The sequence below is a fragment of the Elgaria multicarinata genome, chromosome 5, assembly GCF_023053635.1.
Source record: "Elgaria multicarinata webbii isolate HBS135686 ecotype San Diego chromosome 5, rElgMul1.1.pri, whole genome shotgun sequence".
Taxonomy (NCBI): Eukaryota; Metazoa; Chordata; class Lepidosauria; order Squamata; family Anguidae; genus Elgaria; species Elgaria multicarinata.
In genome coordinates, this window is record NC_086175.1 from 112,962,913 (window position 1) to 112,984,390 (window position 21,478).

Here is a 21,478-nt window from a genome sequence, read left to right on the forward strand (position 1 = left end):
TATGTTACATTCTCCCCTTCCCTCAAATATCTTTTCTGACTGTATCTTCACTCATTGTAAGCTGCTGTTGTTGTTAACAGGGTTTGCTACTGGCCCCAGATCTGTTTCAAATTTGATATGGCTAAAGCTCTACCTGAAAGCTATCATGGTGCCAACTTTCAGCTCTTTATCTTTAAAAATGACAATTTTAAAAATAATAATTTTAAAACCTCATTTTTAAAAAAAAATCCCAAAAAAAATCAATGGATGAACGGATCTGTTTCAAATTTGGTGTGGCTAAAGCTCTACCTAAATCCTATCATGGTACAAAGTTTCATCTCTTTAACTTTAAAAATGACAATTTTAAAAATAATAATTTTAAAACCTCAATTTAAAAAAAAATCCTAAAAAATCAATGGATGAATGGATCTGTTTCAAATTTGGTGTGGCTAAAGCTCTACCTAAATCCTTTCATGGTGCAAAGTTTCATCTCTTTATCTTTAAAAATGACAATTTAAAAAATAATAATTTAAAACCTCAATTTTTACAAAATTCCTAAAAAAATCAATGGATGAACGGATCTGTTTCAAATTTGGTATGACTAAAGCCCTTCCTAAGAGCTACCATTGTGCCAAGTTTCATGTCTTTATCTTAAAAAAATGATGGAGTTATAAGCATTTTTGTTAATTCCCATTAGAGCTGCTCTTTGGGGGGGAAATCCGGATTTCCCCTCCCCCTCCCGGATTTGCCATCAAAACCTCGGACAAATCCAGGCAAATCCAGTCATATGGTCACTCTAGAACAGAGTGCTGGACTAGCTGGACCCTTGGTCCAATCCATCATGGCTCTTCTTATGTTCATGTGGAGCAACGCACAAAGAAAGTGATGGGGTGGTACAGAGAGAGATGTAATGCTGCAAGCTCCACCTATTTTTGGCTCAGCTTCCAGGCAACAATGCCACAACCCCTGGTTTATTTTTTTACCATGGATCAACAGTCCATCATAGGAAGAATGTTCCTCACCCTGCAATACTCATATTTAAAGCATGGCACAATTTTGTTGCTAGGCCATGTCACATAAGATGAAAATATCCTAAATATCAAGGAAAACCAAATATATTTTATATACAGTGAACACGTATATAAAATATAATTTTGTTCTCTGATTTTTCCTCTCTTCAGAATTTTTCCTTCATTTTCTTCCCAGGAGGTTACTTTAAAAAAATAACATATAAAGATATTGGGGAGTTTATTTTCCGCATGGTTTGCCTTAATGGACATCTCTAGAAATAAAAACCTCCCTGCCACAAGAAAAACTTCCATACAGTTTTGCCTCAAAAATAGCCCCAACGTAGCTGTTTCACCTTTCAATTAAAGCCTAGCTAAGCCAAAAAAACCCATTGTTTCGTTGTATGTATCTCTCACACTGGAGTCCAGTGTAATTGGTCAAAACTTTATCCCCAGTTAATTTCAACTTTGATGATACTTTACGTCAATTATGTAATAGATAATTACATATTTATTAAAATTTAAATCGAATTGATGAGTGAAGAGGTCAGAGAACAGGCAGCCATCTTGCTAGATGTCATGTGACCATTCCTTAAGACCAAAAATATTAAGTGCTCAAGTTTTGAATGACAAACATAGCTGTGAGTTATTTGATTATTTTTGAAAGCCCATAAAGGAGAAGGGAGGGAGAAAAGGAGACTTCACACACACACACACACACACACACACACACACACGCACGCACACACACCGATACTTAATTAAAATGGCTAAAATTAATCCCTTAACATTTTCCACAAATAAAAACAATCTAGTGCCTATGTGGTCTTTTCAGCACCAGGTGAAAACCTTTTTTATTTTCCCAGCCTTTGTAGCACTTCAGTTCTTAAGAAATACTTTTTTAGATCTTTGCACAGCTCTTGGCTTATATATTGGGGTTGTTTATTTTTTTACTTTAGTTCTATTCTGTTTTAAACTTATGGCTGTTATATTATATTTTAGTCTGTTATAGTATTTTATGGCTTTAAGTTTGTTTTATGAACCACCCAGAGAGCTTCAGCTAATGGGTAGTATAGGAATGTAATAAATAAATAAATAAATGAAATACTAAAGGGCTGTTCTGACCCACACCAAATGCATGGGGAGGAAGTGGGACTTTGTTCCTGGCCAGAGCTGGCATCAAGGGTAGGCCTGGTGGGGGTACCTTTTAGGGGCTCACACTCCAGCAGGGGCCCACTCACAACTATACCATTTTAAAGGGACAATCTTACCATCAATTTATCATGCACCAGTGAAAACCCGTTGACTTCAACTGGGCTAATACATGAGTAACTATGCTCAAGCCAAGATAAATACTTCAATATTTTCTTTAATACTCAGCAATTTCAACTTCTTATATTTGCAAACACGGAATGGTTTATTATCAGTTCATACCAAGGCCTCCTAAAAACAGAATTGCCAACGGTGGGGGGGTTGGTCACAGCCTGGCCGTTTCCTGTGGCCCTTAACAACACGTTGGTACTAGGTGTGAATCAGCAGATAAAACTGGACAAAATCTGATAATAAAAATCAGCGATCCTAGCTCAAAGAATGATTGGGGGACACTTACTTCTTGCTCATTTGATCTGCTAGCATCACATCTTGTCCTCAGGCAATACCCCTGTGGGTATTAGACACAAATATGACACACCGCAGGCAGTGTTACCTCCAGTGTAATATATAAACAAACTCTTTTGAGTTATTAAGCAGGGTTACAAGATGCTTGTAACAGAACTGTTGCTGGCAGGGGTAAAGACCTTGTCATCACTTCTGTGTTACACCACTGTGTGCTGTGATTTTAGGTTTCATAATAAGCTAAACAAGCGGAGCCTGTTGAGCACACAGAGTAAATCCTTCCAAAGACAACCCAGGGCTGGTGATTCAGTAGCACTGACCACTCTTCTCTCAAAGTCAACAGTGGGGACAGCATCATGATTTCCCGCTATGGAACGTTCTGTGTCCCACTTCCTAAAGAAATGAGGTTCCTGGGCACCCAGTCTGTGGTCCTCCTTCGCCTGGGAGGTCAGGCTAGATTCTTCCTTGCTGTCCCTTTAGATGGTTGGTTACAACAACATTGGCCTTAGCTAAACCTAGCAGTCTAGCGGGATGGAGGGGTGAAGATCTCGGGATTTTTTCATCGCGAGATCTCCCCCTCAGTTCACACGCTGCGCGTGACAACCTCAGATGGAGAGGCGTCGCGCCAGCCATATTTTTTTTCCGGTTAAAGGGCCCACAGTGCACAAACGCTCGTGCACAAAAGTTAAGTGATTTTTAAAAAAAAAAATTTAAAAAAATTTTTTTCCCCGCTCCCCCCACCCCAGCCCCAATGGGCACAGAGCTCCTGAGGAACACTGCGCCCCATGCGCAAGTCCAAGCTCCTCACAAGGAATCACGAGTAGCCGGGACAAACCACGGCACCCAGCCACACGTTCCTCGGTCTCAGGCTTAGCCCAAGACTGCGGAAAAACCAGGCCTAAAGTGTAGGGCGAGATCCCGGGGCAAGGGAGGGATCATCCCTCCCTGATCCCAGGATCCCCTGTGTGTCATGTGAACACACAGGGATGATCCCGGGGATCACCCCGGGATTTCGCCCCGTCTAGCTATGGCTATTGTTCAGGCTAGCTTTTACTAGTTAGTACTGCTCTCTATTTTTCGTGTTTATTTTATTGTATTGGTTGTCATTTTGTATTTTATTCTTTTATTGTTTTTTAATTGTACTGCAAGAGCTCATTGAGCAGAGAGGCAATTAAAAATCACACTTAAATAAAAAAAATATACAAGCATTCTGTAGTATCTCATTGTGAGAGCATAGGTGATTTAGCAAATAGTTATCTGCAAGGTTATCATTTCCTGTCTGTTTTCACACTATACCCTACTGAAGCTGAAGACTTTTTCAGACAATGAATATTCTATTTCCTCTCATAAGAATAAACATGAATCAATGTTGGGTCATATAATATCTGGTTTCATGCACCCTGTTGTGTTAAATCAGCCTTTCTCAACCTGGGGCGCTCCAGATGTGTTGGACTGCATCTCCCAGAATGCCCCAGCAGGCTGGCTGGGGCATTCTGGGAGTTGTAGTCCAACACATCTGGAGCGCCCCAGGTTGAGGAAGGCTGTGTTAAACTCAAGGTCACTATCCAGTAATCCAACACAAATTCTTTTGGGAAGAGAGATCGCATTGTATCATATGCTTGCATACCGAAAGGGAAGAATAAAAATGAATCAAACAGCGAAGGATGGAAAGGTTGCTTCCTCCCTCACAAATGCTCCAGTTTCTTCTTGGCTGCACCAGATGTATGGAACAGACCAAGGGTCCAAGCAAAGGGACAGCAAGGAAGGATCAATGACAAATGTGTTTTCAAAACCCACCTTTTTCCGAATCTTTTGGCATAGCCTTTCAAGTCCTGTCAGAAAATATAGGGGTTGAACTGGGAATCATGGCCCTGAAGTGCACACCAAGAGTAGTGAGCCCCTGAATTCTTTACAGTTAGGTCCCAAAAGCCTCAGGCACAGAAAGGAACAGAGTGTGCAATATTTACAAACTATAGAAGGCCTCTAAATTGATTGGGTGAAGTGCAAATACTAGGTACATCGACTTCTATACCTGTCTGGCCATCAAAGCATCACCTCTGACCACCTGTATTCCACTGTGCAAGTTCCAATAGCTGAAATCAGGGATCCTTTGGACCAAACTAGGTGTGATATCTGTGTCTTAACATGAGGTGCAGGATTTTCAAAAATGCAAATTATTCTCCAGTCTAAAGATCAAACTAGATCCAGAGGCCATAGCTAGATGGGGCTTTATCCTGGGGTGATCCACGGGATCATCTCTGTGCATCCACATGACACACAGGGGATCCCAAGATCAGGGAGGGATGATCCCTCCCTTGCCCCGGAATCTCGCGCTCCCCTTTAGGCCCAGGTTTTCGCAGTCTCAGGCTGAGCCCGAGCTGCAGAACATGTGGCCAGGCACCGTAGTTTGTCCCGGCTCCTCGCAATTCCTCACGAGGAGCCGGGACCCGCGCACAGGGTGCAGAGCTCCTCAGGAGCACTGCACCCATCGGGATGGGGTGGGGGGAGCAGGAAAAGTAATTATTTTTTTAAAAAAATCACTTACCTTTTGCGCACGAGCATTCATGCGCTGTTGTCCCTTTAAGAAAAAAAAAGAAAATGGCGGGCGCAACACCTCTCCCTCTGAGGTCATCGCGCACCGCATGTGTACTGATGGGGAGATCTCGCTATAAAAATATCGCATGATCATCACCCCTCCACCCCGCTGGACTGCTAGGTCTAGCTAAGGCCAGATACATCTTTGCACCTAACATGCAGGTTTTATAAAATGTAAATTAAATTTGCTGCAAGTGAGGTTGATAATCAACAAGACTGATTCAGGGACATAGGGAGAATGTATTTTATTTATTTTAAAATAAATAGGGAAGGTGCCTTTTCTCTCCTGCTGTCGTCCTGAGGAAAATCACACTGCTGAAGCTGTATTTTCATTGCGGGGGATAATACCAATGGGTACCAATGGAGGATTTCCTCCCTAGGGAAATGCAAGCTTTCAATTTTTCAATAAAGTAGATCTTTATCTCTTGTCACCATTGTTTGCCTCAGCTCCTCAGACTCCCTTTCTGAAAATATCCGTTCAGACATGTCTACCTGTATGTGTATGTATGTCCTTGTTCAGAGGTTCTTTCAAAATACGTTATGTAGGCAACCATAGGCTATCTAGTTAAATACATATATACAGATCCTCATACAACAAGTTGCTAACTGAGAGTAAGATTAATTTTCTAAACTCTAGACAGAAAACATACAGAATTTTATGTTTGCTAGAAATCAATCTCTCAAACCAGATCTATCTTTTGTTTCTTTACTTTAAACATATTTGCATAAGAATACTAAACACAAAGCTTATACATGTTGTCAGGGTTCCTTCTATGACCTGGACTACCTGAGCAACTCCTTAAGAATCTTTTGCCAACTTAAAATCCTACTTTCCTTCCTTCCTTTACCTTCCCATTCCCAATAACGTGGGTTTTAGGCTGTAGATGTGGGGTGAGTGATACTCCAGACACTTTAGGTTTAACACAACAGTTTACTAGAAGATTGTTACAATCAAATGACAAGTAAAGATATTTAGTCAACAGAGTTGAGTGATTCAAAGGCATTAAAAGAAAGTTGTAAAATGTAGATTCTTTTACCCTAGCTTCATTTTGGCTTTTCCAGGTGATCCTTCCTTGGGCTCTCATCTTTTCCTGCTCTTTCATTCTTGTATACCCTATTCCCCCCAAAACAAAAGTACTGTTCCTTCAATCTTGAAGAAACAGAACTTAACTGTAGAAATGAAACTTAACCAAGGAAAATGAATCTTAACCAGAGAAATGAAACTACTCCTCTTAGGGATACCCCCTCCCAAGATAAAACAACTCAGCCCTCTAATCCTGACTTTATTACTTTGCCTCTGTAGGCCTCAAACCTTCACACATGCATAGATTCAACCACATCTTAAGCAATATCAGTATTAGTGATAGTCAGTATCAGGCTTACCAGGTTTGTCTACAAGCGATTAAGATGGGGTAGGTTCTCTGATGAGAGAACTCAATGTTGTGCATTCAGAGTCGCCTTTATATACTTTTGGGAGGCTACTAATGTTTATTTCATTTACTTATGTCTCATTACAATACATTCCTAAGGATACATTTCTATTTCTAAACCACCTATGTCTAAACAATATTGCTAAAATCTAAACCTCTTAATAAGATCAATAATTATAACAACCTACATTTGCAAGTAAGATCCCAATGATATAGGGATGGGTACAAATGTTTTAATAACTAAATAAATAAATATACAAACATTCCAAACTCCCATGACATGTTACAGGTGTGTTTTATGATACAATAATTATTTCTCTGACTCCATCCTGTTTTGTGGGTAGGTGCTCAAAATATATCTCTTGTATTTATGATCTGATTACCTTATCTGATTGTATGACTGGTTTTATAATCAACCTTTTATTATCCTGTTTACAATTCTGTGAGTTCTAGATGGCAGTAAATCTAATATGGGCATTGACAGGGGTCTTATTTATTGCTGACCCCTTGGTGTCCCAAGTGCAAAAACTGCCACCTTTTCTTTGGAGTTTGCAAAGTGTAATAATGATCTAATCATCTATGAATAATGGCCTGGCACCTCTGTCTCCCATCTGGGAAGCCTCAAAGATAAGACAAGTTTAATTACTCTCATGCCAAGAGGCCAAGCTGCCTCACACTGGCTTTCAAAATCCCATATTTGAATCCAGAATTCTCTTGGAGGCATCTAATTATTGAATTTCCTATTTGGGGAAAAGGGGCAAGGTAGTGCAAATATGGATGATGTGTTGGATTTGGCACACTATGCGTTCTGCAATGAAGACAGATAAAAAGCTTCTCTGCAATCTCCTTATTCTCCATTAGTACTCTTTTTAAGACCATTGTAATCTAACTGCCTCTCTAGCTGCTTCTGGTGTATTTAAAGAATTCTTTACTGATGGCCTTGATGATATTAGTCATATGCTCCTCAAAATACTTCTTTGTATTCCTTATTGTCCATTTGCATTTCCCTTGTGCAAGTCTGTGTTCCTTTTTGTTCTCATTTGGGCAAGACTTCCAGTTTCTGAAGGAAGTCTTCTTTTCTTGAATAGCCACCCATTAACCTCTTGGACTTGGTGCTAACTTTCCTGACATGGGGCTCATCTACACCAAGCAGGATATTCCACTATGAAAGCAGTATATAAAAGGCAGGAGCCACACTACTGATTTATAGCAGTACTGAAGTGCACTGACAACTTTTGGGACCCATGACACATCTACACCAAGCAGGATATAACACTATGAAAGTGGTATGAAAGTGGTATATAGCATGTGTCAATGGGCCCCAACAGTTGTCAAGGTACTTCAATATCACTATAAAGCAGTAGTGTGGCTCCTGCCTTTTATATACCACTTTCATAGTGGAATATCCTGCTTGGTGTAGATGAGCCCGTGGGGTATACATTCTGGCTAAGTTCCTGATATTGTTGTTTTGAGTAACCACCAAGCATTTTTGAGAGATGTAACCCTCTCGACTCTGCCTTTCAACTTCCTTTTTTACAGTTCCTTCATTTTAGATAACTTTCCTCTTTTGAAGTCTAATGTGACTGTGGGCTCATGTACACCAAGCAGGATATTCCACTATGAAAGTGGCAAGAAAGCGGTATGAAGGCAGGAGCCACACTACTGCTTTATAGCGGTATTGAAGTGCACTGACAGCTGTTGGGGCCCATGCCACAGACCATATACCGCTCTCATAACACTTTCATAGTGCAATATCCTACTTGGTTTAGATGTGTCGTGAGCCCCAACAGTTGTCAGTGCACTTCAGTAGTGTACATCCTCTATCTCCTGCTTTCATACCACTTTCATAGTGCTACATCCTGCTTGGTTTAGAACTCCATTACACCTAGGAAGAAACGCTGGCTACCATCGCTTCTCCATCATTGCTCAGTTACTTCCTGTTTGAAAATAGGAAGTAAACAAGGAGCACGAGGCCCATTCACAGGCATTGTAATCATGCTGCTTCTCACACACAGCAGGAAAGAGCAGCAACCAGACTTTTTCTGGTTTTTCTTGCAGCCCAAGGAAGTCCAGAAGGGGCGGAAGGCATGTGAGAGGCAGACGACGTCATGTGAGGGACCTCCAAGAAATCCATGAGTGCCCAGTAATGAGCATGTGATAAAACGCTCGTTGGATGGAGCTTTTAGATGTGTCAATGGGCCCCAACAGTTCTCAGAGCACTTCATTCAGTAGTGTAGATCCTGCAGTGCACTTCAATACTGCTATAAAGCAACAGTGTGGCTTCTGCATTTTATATACCGCTTTCATACAGCTTTCATAGTGGAATATCCTGCTTGGTGTAGATGAGCCCTGTGTTGGACTTCCTTGGTAATTTTCCACTTGAATGTTTCTAATTGGTTCAACAACACTCACTTCTTGTATCTTGTCTCCAAATGAAAAGAAGACTAAGCCAATAGTTAAATGCACTTGCTCATAATTTTCCATTGCCTCTCTTCTCTCCCAATTGTCTCCAAATATAACTGAAATTTACATTGGGACAGGGACCTACCATTGCTTTAGTTATGTTACTCTGTAATGTGCCCTCTACATGGCATTGAACAGGCCCAGCACTAGCACATAAGATCCTCAGACAAATGCACAGGCCCCAGTGCCCACTGCTATACACAAGGTCTGCCCCCCCACACACACACACAAATGCACTTTAATTTTGTTTTTGCCTGGTCAATCACAAGCCAGGAAGCACTGGACTCCCTAAAACTGCAACAGTCTGGTAAGTCTGCCAGGACAGGATAGAGGCACATTACTCTTCCACTGGTGGGAGTGGGGGGAGTATTGACGTCAACGTATCTAGGATCCTCTCAGACTTGGAGCTGGCCCTGGCACTGTATTATCATCATCCTATCTCTCGTTACATTCCTCTTTTAATCACATATATTAATGACAACTACCATTATAGACAACTTCCAAAGTGTAGCAAAACCAAGAAAGTGTCTTGTAGCAACTGAAAGACTAACAATGCTACCCCCTAGAATGGTTTACAACTTGTGTGATTTATAATGAATCCATTTCAGTGAAGGCATTTTTTCCCTATAGGATACATAGTTCATTTAGCAAACATGAGCACTGCAACATCAGCAGTATACAACACTTGTACAGCCTTGGCACCCTGCAATGCCATCTTAGCCCCAGGTTCGTCAACAGTGCACCAGCACACTGGATGGCATAACCCAATATCCTGAACACTTATTTATTGGCACATGCATCCAGACCCAAGAGGATAGGAAAATATACATTGATTCCAAACCACAACAGTATTTGTGCTACTGTTGGCAGCTGCTGAAATATGGGTACTAATTTTGCCAGTGTCAACAAGGCCCTGAAGGATCATGAATATTAGATGTTATGTTTCATTGAAACTAATGGAATTAGATCACAGCCACTTTTCAACACACTGCAGTCTGATGGCAAGACCCATCTTCTGCCGAGTTTTTAAAGCCTACTCAGCCAATTCTAGGGGTACAATCCACAAAGAATTTCTCCTACGCAAACCCTGCCAGAGGAAATGGGAGTTGCATAGAAGTACAGCTTATGCCCCAAACATATAACTGCCAAGTACTTCATTAGCTCCTTGCACATGTAATATTCGGGGCTGGGGGTGGATAGCTTCTCCACTTCAGTATGACATTAGAATTCTTATAAGCACCAATTGCAAAATTAACACAGGAAGGACAAATGCCATCTCATGTTCCAAATTAATAATTTTCCAATTCCAAATCATTAGTAAAAGCCTGTTTTATGCTTTTGTAGTACATTTAAGTATTTGCTTCTCAGTATATGCTTTATTATTAGTTTTTTTAAAAGACAGTTTTTAAAACTTAGTACTAGCTTCTTTATAATATAATAATAGTTTCTTAACCCAACAAAATTACAGGCAGACATTACTCCTGTTAGTAGACTACATTTTAGATCTCAATATTTTTAATATATGTATCACACTGGAAGGCCATTCTGCTGTGCAATGAATATGTAAAGGATTGACTTAAAGTTGCAGTCCTATATTTGTGGCCAATGGAAGCCACCTTCCCCCACCCCCAAGAATGGTCCTGGGAATGATGCTATATCATAAAGTAGTATTATTTAGGGTTGTGTGGAGCCCCCCTGATTCACCTCGGAGGCTTCCAAATTGGCCCCAATTCAACCTGGAGTGCCGAGGAATTGCCCTAGCCCACTTCAGATTAATTTCCAAATCTGAAGCAGGTCGGCTGTTGCAGTTTCCAGGCGAAAGGCTGACTGGGAGTCCATAGGGCTCTACCACTCACTACCACCACCACCTGCTCACAGAACTTACCTGATGCCTATGCTCATACCAGTGAGCCATCCATCCTCCAGGAGAGCCGCTCTGGCCGGCTTCATGTAAATCCCTCAGGTGAATGGACAGATGGAAACAGTGGCTGGTCATTGGGGTGAATCAGTCTGAAGCAGTACAATCCAGTCCTGAACCATATTCGGATCAAGGTGGGCTGAATCGGCCCACTTTGACTCAGATTTGGGGTTTGGGACCGAAGCAAAGCACACTCCTAGTATTATTCCAAGAGGGCATTCTGTCCCAGGAACAAAGATTTCACTTAAAACATTAGCAAATGATGATTGGGGAGAAGTGTGTTCAGATTTCATTTGAATATGAACACACCTAATTTTGCACTTTCAAACCAACCACAAACCAAATCCCTTTGAAATTCACATTTCTCCAAATTTTGTGATGGAGTTTTCTGTGTTAAATGCCTATATTAATGGAAAATGCGGATAACAGTATGTGTACTAGTGAATATAATGTTCAAAAATACATTATAAGGAAATTGTTTGCAAAAAAAATGCAAAATTGCACACCACAATGTATCTGCTTTGAGCAATCCATTTTTGTTGCCTGGCTCAGACAAAAAAACAGGGGAGTTGACAAGTTTTTTGCCTGTCACTATGCAACAGCCAAGTATTATGGATTGTATTATTCCAGTGTATGAGAAAATCATTGCAGATTATTCTTGATTGAGTTTTATTGAAGTCTACACATTTCCAAGATTGTAATGTCATTTGCGGACAAAAAAAAATGTGTTTGATAACATGCATACATTTGGAAAATATGCATGAAAAAGTGTACTTTTGAAAAACGTGCATAAATATTCTTTAATCAATAGGAGAAGAATCCGTACATTTCCAAGATGCACAGAACCAATGCATACATTTGGAAAAATACTTACGGATTTTCATGCGAAAAGGAAAAAAACAAAGCTTGCAATCGGATATGGACTCATGCCATAGAATCATAGAATAGTAGAGTTGGAAGGGGCCTATAAGGCCATAGAGTCCAACTCCCAGAATGAGCTTTGAGATGGAATTTGGAGAACTTCAGCAAACTCAGGTTTTGATGATTTGCGTATCCCTACTCTAGTGTTAAGTGAATTGCATTGGCTTCCAGTTAGTTTCTAGGCACAGTTCAAGGTGCTGGTTATTACCTATAAAGACATAACCTAAATGGCTTGGGACCAGGCTATTTGAAGGACTAGGCCAGTTCACACGTCACAATAAGCCACCGTGGGTTAATTAAACCACAGAGCTTTGAGACATGTGCAGGGCCCCATTTTGAAGGTGAAAGCCATGGCGAGAGCATACCACAGCTTGTCATGTAGAGCAAACGTAGGTATCTTTGGTTATTTGAGGGTTAAATAACCCTCGGATAACCCTAGAAAAAAAACCATGCAGCCTCTGGAAGTTTTGGTTAAGAGGATGTGGTCAGTGATTATCAACAGGAGTGGGGCAATACTGGGCTAGATAGACCAATAGTTTGACTTGTTATAAAGCAGCTTCCTGAGTAAAGCTTTATCAATCTGATTTCTTGCTAGATATGATCCTTCCAATCTTCCAAAAACAACATCACCAAAATTCTTCTCATTGCCATTCCAGGGGTTCTCTTCAAATTTTATGCTGAGATAGGATATTTGTTTCAGTCTGCCAAATATACTCATTAGCATCCTTTGGGGGGAAATTGGTGGACTGTACCAGTACCATATTATAAAAATCATGGGGCCCTGTCCAGGGCCTCCTTAGCCTATTTGATAATCTGTCCCTGGTCAAAACGTCTTTGGTATCTATCATGAGGGGAAAAAAGAAATCCAAGTGTATGGTCAAATAAAGATATTCACAACTGTTATGAGAATATCTTTCCATGAATCCCCTGATTGGACCTTGCAGACTATCATTTGAGAACCTCTGCTTTATACACTTGCCTTGAGTGCTGTTTGAGGAGGAAAAGCTGGATCTAAATAGACAATGGATACATAAATATCTTCCTTCCAACCAATCCATAAATTAACAGCCATTGCTTTCCTTCCATTGCTCTTCAAGACTTTGCAACTATGATGTCAATGAGGTAGCAATGCAAGAAACACTATATGAAATCATCTTTTTAAAGTTGGCTAACATATATGTGGCTTGCATGTGTGAATGAGCCATCACAAGAGGTAGAGCTTTCATGTCACCTCAAACAAAATGTTTTCAATGCAATCATTTCATACATCTAGCCACCAGACATTACGTGCTGAATCATCAAATGTAAACTAGCCCATTATACACTTATACACACTAGCCCTTATAAAACACTAATCCTAAAGATTCACAGCAGCACAGAGAATCACAATAGCACACAGAGCAAAACACACTAGTAGTATTACCAGATACATCCTGTGTAAAGCAAGCCTTCTCCACCATGTATCGTTTTAGTATTATTCACATTTTAAGTGGTTTACTACAATGTATCCCAAGATGTCAACATAGCCCATCTTCCCATGACCAGTCATTCCAGTTTTTACACTTTGAATCCTATCCTACAGGAGGCAGCAAGCTCCATACGATCAGATCTGCTAAGCAGAAGTAGCTTCCATCAGAAAGAAAGAAAGAACTGAAAGGTGTACAGAAGCTGCTGTATTGGTCTGATGCATTGTGAGTCTGTGAACTCTTCCTCAAGCTCTTTTAAAATAATGATGCTGATGAAAAGTATTTGAAGGATCCAATAATGTCCATATACTAACACTATTTACATTGTGCTAGCGAAAACCAATACTTGAGCAACATCAATAAACCAGTCATGCTAGCAAGCACTATCGATGTTGCAGAATTATTGGTTTCTTCAAGCACAGCATAAATAACATTGTGGCCAGACACTGTTGGAGCATTCATCAGCTCAGGCCCCTCGGATTTTGGCTTGCTTTCCTGCGAGCTGGCCTGACTTTTTTTTTTTTTTTTTAAATTTTTATTCATTTTCAACACTATATAAACATAGATAAACATTACCAAAATATAACTGAAACAAAACACAATAAGAAAAAGAAAAACATCAAATATCTGCTGCATACATATTGAATGATTGTTGAGTACAAATATCAAAAACTATTACATATACCTTATCATACTACAACATCTTCGTTCTTAACATAAAAGTGCACCCCCCACCTCGGGATCATTCTTGAGTCCAAAATCTAATCGTTTCTTCTGCTGGTGGTTTCCCACTTCCCTTAGTAAACACAAACACTAGGAACTGTTTCCAAATTCCTTCGAACTCATTTATTTTAGTTACGCCTTTTCTCCACTTAATATTACATGTCAGTTTATCATTAATGGCTATGTCCCATACTTCTTTGTACCATTCCTCAATAGTATATTCCCCTTGGACCTTCCAGTTCCTAGCTACCATCAATCGTGCTGCAACCAACAAATTCGATATCAGCTCTATAGTTCCTTTTCCACACTTTATATCTTCAAATAGTGACAGCAATGCTATTTTTGGTGTTTGTTCTATTTTCATTCCCACTATTTCTTCAATTTCTGAGAACACCATCTTCCATAATCTTTGTACATATTTGCATTGCCACCACATATGTAAATACGTTCCTTTTTCCCCACAACCTCTCCAACAATTTGCTGAATGTTGATCACTTATCTTATTCAATCTAACCGGGGTTAGGTACCACCTCCATAGGATTTTAAAATAATTCTCCTTTATTCTTACTGATAAACTTCTCAACACTCTTTGTTTCCATAGTCCCTCCCAGCTCTGTCGCCCTATTTGTATCTTCAAATCTGATTCCCAAACCATTTTCTCTGTATTCTCTCTAAACTCCTTCTCTAACAATATTTTATATATTTCACTCATTAATCCTTTTGAAACTATACTCCCTCCTTTCCCTTCCTCCTACTACTAATTCTTCAAACCTCGTCATCTTTCTGCACATTCTATTATCTTTAATCCACTTTTTATTCCATTGCTCTAATTGACCATATTCTAGCCAAGATAGCTTCTTCTCCTTTAACAAATTTTCCATATCCTCTCTTGTTTTAATATCTCTTACCCAATCCATTAATCTTATTTTATTTTTCTCTTTTAATATTTTACATAATCTACCCTTTAGATCCTCTGGGAAATTCTTTAACATTATTATCGGTGCTAAGGGAGAGTTGCTCGGAAGCAGCTTCCCTTTAAATTTACTCCAAATTTCCCATTGAGTCCTCAGGAGTGGATTATCTATACTTCCAACCCACTTTCTTCCTCCGTCTTTAAAAAAAACATTCTCCAAATTCATCTCTACCTTATTTATGGTTTTTTCTTCCATCCAATATAAATCTCCTACTCCCATAATTGCTTCTACAACATGTCTTAATCTATTTGCTACGTAGTATAATTTTATGTTTGGGAGACCCATTCCCCCCTTTTTTTGGCTTAGGTACCCATTATTTTTATTCACTCTTGCTCTCTTTTCTCCATTACAATATTTATTAATAATATTTTGCCAACTTTTTATCTCGGTTTCTGATATTTTTATAGGTAACATTCTAAATACAAAATTAATTTTAGCTAATATCTTCATTTTTATTAAGGCTATTCTTCCGAACCAAGATAAATTTAATCTTTTATATTTCTCCAATTTCTCTAATACCTCTTTCTTTAACCTCGTTAAATTTTCCTTTTCAAGATTCTCTAAATTTTTTGTAATTTTAATTCCCAAATATTTAATCTCATTCTTAACTTTCAATTCCATTCCCTTAAATTCCCAATCCTTTTCTTCCTTCTTGGTATAGTTAAACAACATCATCTCTGATTTAGACCAATTTATTTTTAACCCTGTAATTTCCTCAAATTCCCTCAACTGATATTTAATTCTTTCTAACTTTCTTAATGGATTCTTAATGGTCAATAAAGTGTCATCCGCAAACATGTTTAACTTTATTTCCCTTACCTCTCCAATTCCTTCTAACTCTTCATCCTCCCTTAGTGCCTTCGCCAAAACTTCCATAACCATTACAAACAGGACCGGCGAGAGCGGACATCCTTGTCTTGTTCCTCTGGCTAGTCGTATCTTTTCAGTAAGTCCGTCATTTACCACCACTACCGCCGTATTTTGGGAATATAGCTGTTCTATTACATTTTTAAATTTATTTCCAAATCCCAATTTATCTATGATACTCTTTAGTGCCTGCCAGCTCACACAATCAAAAGCTTTAAAAATATCTAATGCCATAATACCTGCCTTAATATTTGCTTTTTTAATTACATTTATTACATTTAAAACTCTACCCACTAAATTATGCATATGCCTTCCTACCACAAACCCACATTGATCTGCTCCTATATATTCTGCCAAAAATTTATTTAGCCGTTTGGCCATAATAGATGTAAAAATTTTAGCATCCTGATTTATTAAAGAAATAGGTCTATAAGAATCGGGATTAGTCAAATCTTTATCTGGTTTTGGGATCAGAATTATCACTGAATGTTCCCATGATTCAGGTATCTTCTCTCCTGATAATATCCTATTATAAAGTTCCATTAATTTTGGAACTAAACAGTCTTTGAAGACCTTATAATATTCTGGACCCAAACCATCTGCTCCCGGTGATTTACCAACTTTTAACTTATCAATAACCTCTTCAACTTCTCTTTGAGTTATTACTGACTCCATTAACTCCTTATATTCTAATTTTATTCCCTTCTTTATAAACCTTCCAATATACTCCTCCACCTTTTCTTGTTGACTTTCTTTACCCTTATACAATTCCTGATAGAATTCCTGAAAAATTTTTATTTTAGCTTTCATTGCATGACAATAATTCCCTCGGCTATCTTTCAACGTTTCTATCCCATTCCTCCCTTTTTCTTTTTGTGTGAGCTTGGCAAGCAACCTTGAGTTCTTATCACTGTTTTCAAAATATTCCCTTTTCATATACATTAAATTCTTTTGAATCTCTTCTATATTTAAATTTTCTAATTGTTTCTTCTTAGCTTGTATTTCCACTAATTTATATTTATCTTTAACTCGCCAATATCTTTCCTCCAAGTTTTTAATTTCTATCTCTAACTTTTCCTGTTCTGCACGTTGTTGTCTTTTTAAACTACATGTTTCTCTAATACAGATTCCTCTTGCTACAGCCTTCATGGTGTCCCAAATGACTGACCCAGCTGTTCCTCCTTTTTCATTAATTTCCCATGACTCCGACAGTTCCTTCCGAATTTTATCTACTATTTTATTATATTTCAATATCTTTGTATTCAGCTTCCATCTATATGCCTCTTTATAATCTTTCTTAACTGTAAATTCTAGACTTAACAAGGCATGATCAGTTACTTTTATTACCCCCATTTCCATTTTACAGATCCTCGTTGCAAAATCTTTTGAAACAAATATATAATCTATCCTGGAGTATGTATGATGAACTGGGGAAAAGTATGAAAATCCAGGCCTATTCCCGTTAAGTAAACGCCACGAATCTAAATAATCATTTTCTTTTACTAATTTATTCAATATAGTCATATTGTTCCTCTTTTCAGCATTAGTGGGATTTGACCTGTCCCGTTTATTATCCATAACCATATTAAAATCCCCAGCTAATATAGCATACCCCTCCTTAAATTCTTCTATTTCTTTAAACAACTTTATAAAAAACTCTCTATGCCTCTCATTTGGGGCATAAACATTAATCAAAGTATAGACCTTTCCCTCAATTTTACCTTTTAACATAAGATATCTGCCCTTATCATCCTTTTTTACTTCTTCTAATATAAACCCACTTTTTTTTTAAATCAAAGTGGCCACTCCATTTTTTTTCGATGTCCCTAATGACTTTTCATAATAGGCTAACCACTTTAATTTTATCATATTCGAATTCTCGGAGCCTTGGTGTGTCTCTTGGACCATTATAATAACTGATCCCTCTTTATTAAGCATTTGTTCTATTCTCTTCCTTTTCACGACTGCCCCCAAACCTTTAACATTGAGTGTTGATACCTTTATCTTTTTATCCATAATCACCCTTTTGAAATCTCTTCCGATCCCTTGTGCTCAGCAGTTCAAACTTGCTTACATAAAAACACAAACTCCATACATAAAACCCCCACCCTCCTACCCCAATCCCTCCTCTCCTACCTTCCCCCCCTCCCCACCCCCCCACTCTAATCCCCCCCCATATCCCCGTGAGTCTAGTACTCCAGCCATCTACTTTAAAGGGGGGGGGAGGCAGTGCTGCGCCTGGCCGGCAGGTTTCTATATTAGCATTTCTATTTGCAATTATCTCCAAACATAATTAACAATTCTCTTACTCTCCAGATGTCCCAGCCTCATTCCCTCCCCCACCCACTCCAGCCCCATTTGCTTCCCCATCCAGACCCAGCCTCTTCAGCAATTCTTTACCTTGATCCAATGAGGTTACTCTGTGTTCCCTCCTCCCATATGTAAATCTTAAGAAAACCGGGTAACCCCATGCGTATAGAATTTTGTTCTGCATTAACATTCCAGTTATTGGTTTAATACTCCGTCTCCAATTTAATGTATGTTGAGAAAGATCATTATAAATTTGCACTGCTTTGCCTTTATATTGTAACTGGGTCAAAGATCTCAATTCTTTCATGATTTGCTCTTTTTTATAATAGTTACCAAATTTCACCAAAATATCTCTAGTCCCTTTGTAGTTTTGCCCCCCCACGCGGTGGACTCGGTCCAGATCCGATCCATCTATTGGTATGTCAGGCATCAGCTCTTTGAACCAGTTCAGAATAATTTCTCTAAGATCTTCTCCTTGTATCTGCTTCAGCTGCTTTATTCGAATTGAAGATCTACGAGATTGGTCTTCCAAGGCGATCAGACGTAATTCCCATTCCTTAAATTGAATATTTGTTGATTTTTCAAAAGCCTCTTGCTTCTTCTGGTCCAATTCCGCTTTTGCCTCTATCTCTTTGATCTTATCCGAGTTTTCTGCGGTCTTATCCGAAAGAACACGCATTTGTTGTCTAAATTCATTCATTTGCAGATCCATTTTTTAAAAAATGATGATATTATTCTCTACAATAACTGCCTTAATTTCTGCTAGGGAGGGAAAGTTGCTGTCCATTGCTTTTCCCCCTTCAGCCATATTCTTTTCTTTATTTGGTACTGTATCCAAAGAAACTGGGTCTATAACTTCGTCTTCCTGGTCTGTTCCAGGGGCTGTATCTTCCAGGTGGGAGAGGTGGGTTAAATTATGATTTGAAGGTTTCTTTTTTTGTATATTCAACTTTTCCCACTTCTTAATCTTTTTTTTAATGTTGGACATAGGACCCTTCTGAGTAGGGCATAAATCTTAGAGCCCCCACTTCCTTAGCAACTTTTACTGGCTTCTCTTCTATGTGCCAAACACACCACCTTCTTCCCGAGGGGGAGGAAATATATTCAGTTCACAACAGCATTCACTAGAGGGGATCAGATCCAATCATTCACAGTTTCTCAAAATCCCACATCTCCCTCACAGAATGCTGTTTCTTCCCCTTCACCCCCCCCTTCTCGACACACCGCAAACAGCTTCCACTTTCCACTTTACAAAGATTACAGCAAACAACTTCAAAGCCAGTATTTCAATCTTTCCAACTTAAGATAAAGGATGAGAAGTGAGGATCGCTGTAAATCAGATCAACGTCTAACAAGCATAAGTTCTTTCTTTTCAAACTGCGACATCAATCATGTTACTTTACTTTCGGTTTTGCCTCTGCAGTTTATAAAGACATTCCGTCAAGCTCACCTCATCCCATCGGCTCTTCTCAACACTTTCCAGCTCCGATAGCTTTTATAATCATTTCCTGTCGTTTGCTCAAAGATTTATGCCCATTAAAAAATAGATAATTGCTTTTTCCGGCAACGCCGCTCAGAGCCTCAGAAGAAACCTGCCACCGCCATGGCTGCCAAGCTCCGCCCCCCGAGCTGGCCTGACTTGATCTGCATCAAGTCGGGACAGTTCACAGATTTTCAGGGGGTGGTGTTATTTGCATAAATAGCATTTTGCACAAATTGCGGTTGCAAATTGTATAATTCGACCAAATTTTTGTTGCAATTTGCGCAAATTCTGGTTGGAATTTGCATGAATTCCAGTTGTAATTTGCATGAATTCCAGTTGTAATTTGCACAAATTCCGGTTGTAATTTGCACAAATTCTGGTTGTAATTTGCACAAATTCCGGTGGTAATTGTGTAATTTTCAAAAACTGTGGCAGTAATTTGTCCAACATATGGTTGAAATTTGTAGTAGTGGTTGAAATTTGCCAAGTTGGGGATGCCACAGGAATCTTGCGTGCCTAAAAAAGGGCAGATTTCCCATTGACAGACATCACTACCCAGCAGTGAGTGAGACCAAACAAGAAGAAAATGGGTCCATGTCCTTTTTTCTCTCTTTCACTTTTCTCCCGTTCTGACACCCTCTTTTCTCACACACTCGTTCTCTCTCCCTCACCACTCAGTCGGCTGCCAGGGGAGGGGCAGACAGCTCTTGCCAAAGGCCTAAAATGATGGCTTGTAGAGGGCTTTTGAAATTAGGCTGAGAGTCATGGACATGGACTCTGTCTCAGCCAGGCTTAGGTTGTGAACAGCAATGCCAAAATCTAGACCTGCATCCTTGATGTCAGTGACTGATTTCAGGAAACAATACACTGGAGCCCAGACTGCAACAAGCAGAAAATACTGCTCAGTTGACCTTGGAAAGATAGTGGCTACCTACTCCTTGCCAGTTTCGTAGGAGCTAATATAGCACAACATGATTCCCTTCTGCACCTGAGGTGGACTCTGTTTCTTTCTCTCTATAGAAACAATTATAAAAAGTAGAAAACTCTCATATATCCTCCTAAAATATCACTGGTGGGGAGAAAATTGGGGGATGTACATTAGTATACTTAAGCAACAGATGCCACTATAATTACAGTAAACAATGTCCAGATTTGAGGAATTCAAGATATTCTAGAAAGCTAAACCAAAAAAATTGCATCTTAGCATGATGAAAATAAGAGGCATTTCCCATTTTGTCTGACATTCTCGCATATAAAACCTGTGAACAGAAGGCACACACACCTACAGAAATATCAAATGCCACTCATCTTGCTAATGTGAGTGCAGACGTAGATAGTTCCATGGTGGCTGGAATGCTTTGGAGATTATATATACTTTAGCCTTCTTGCTTCACCCTACCCTCATCATGCCTTGGATCTGCTTGATTCAAGGCCATATAAGAGCTTGTCAACACCACAAGGATGCATCTGCTAATGGTGGCTATTGGCAGTGCAGTGGTGCCCTCCAAAGTGTTATGCCAGTTTAACAGCCTAAGTGAGTTTGCAACCCCAATACAAAGCTACAAGACATGACAGTGCAGGTACAACCTAGCTCACATTTATTTTATGACAACATGGGACCTTAGGATCAACCTGTTAAATTAACTGTTCAACAATCTGCAAGCTGTAGCCAGATGTGGCCATGTCCTGCTCATGAGTTTCCCGTGGGCAGCTGGCTGGCCACTGGGT

At 39.4% G+C, this 21,478-nt stretch overlaps 1 protein-coding gene across 1 annotated transcript in view; it reads right to left on the bottom strand.

Moving 5' to 3' along the window:
* Window positions 1-21,478, bottom strand: part of FGF9 (fibroblast growth factor 9) — a 51,593-nt gene that overhangs the window by 13,310 nt on the left and 16,805 nt on the right. The window lies entirely within an intron of this gene.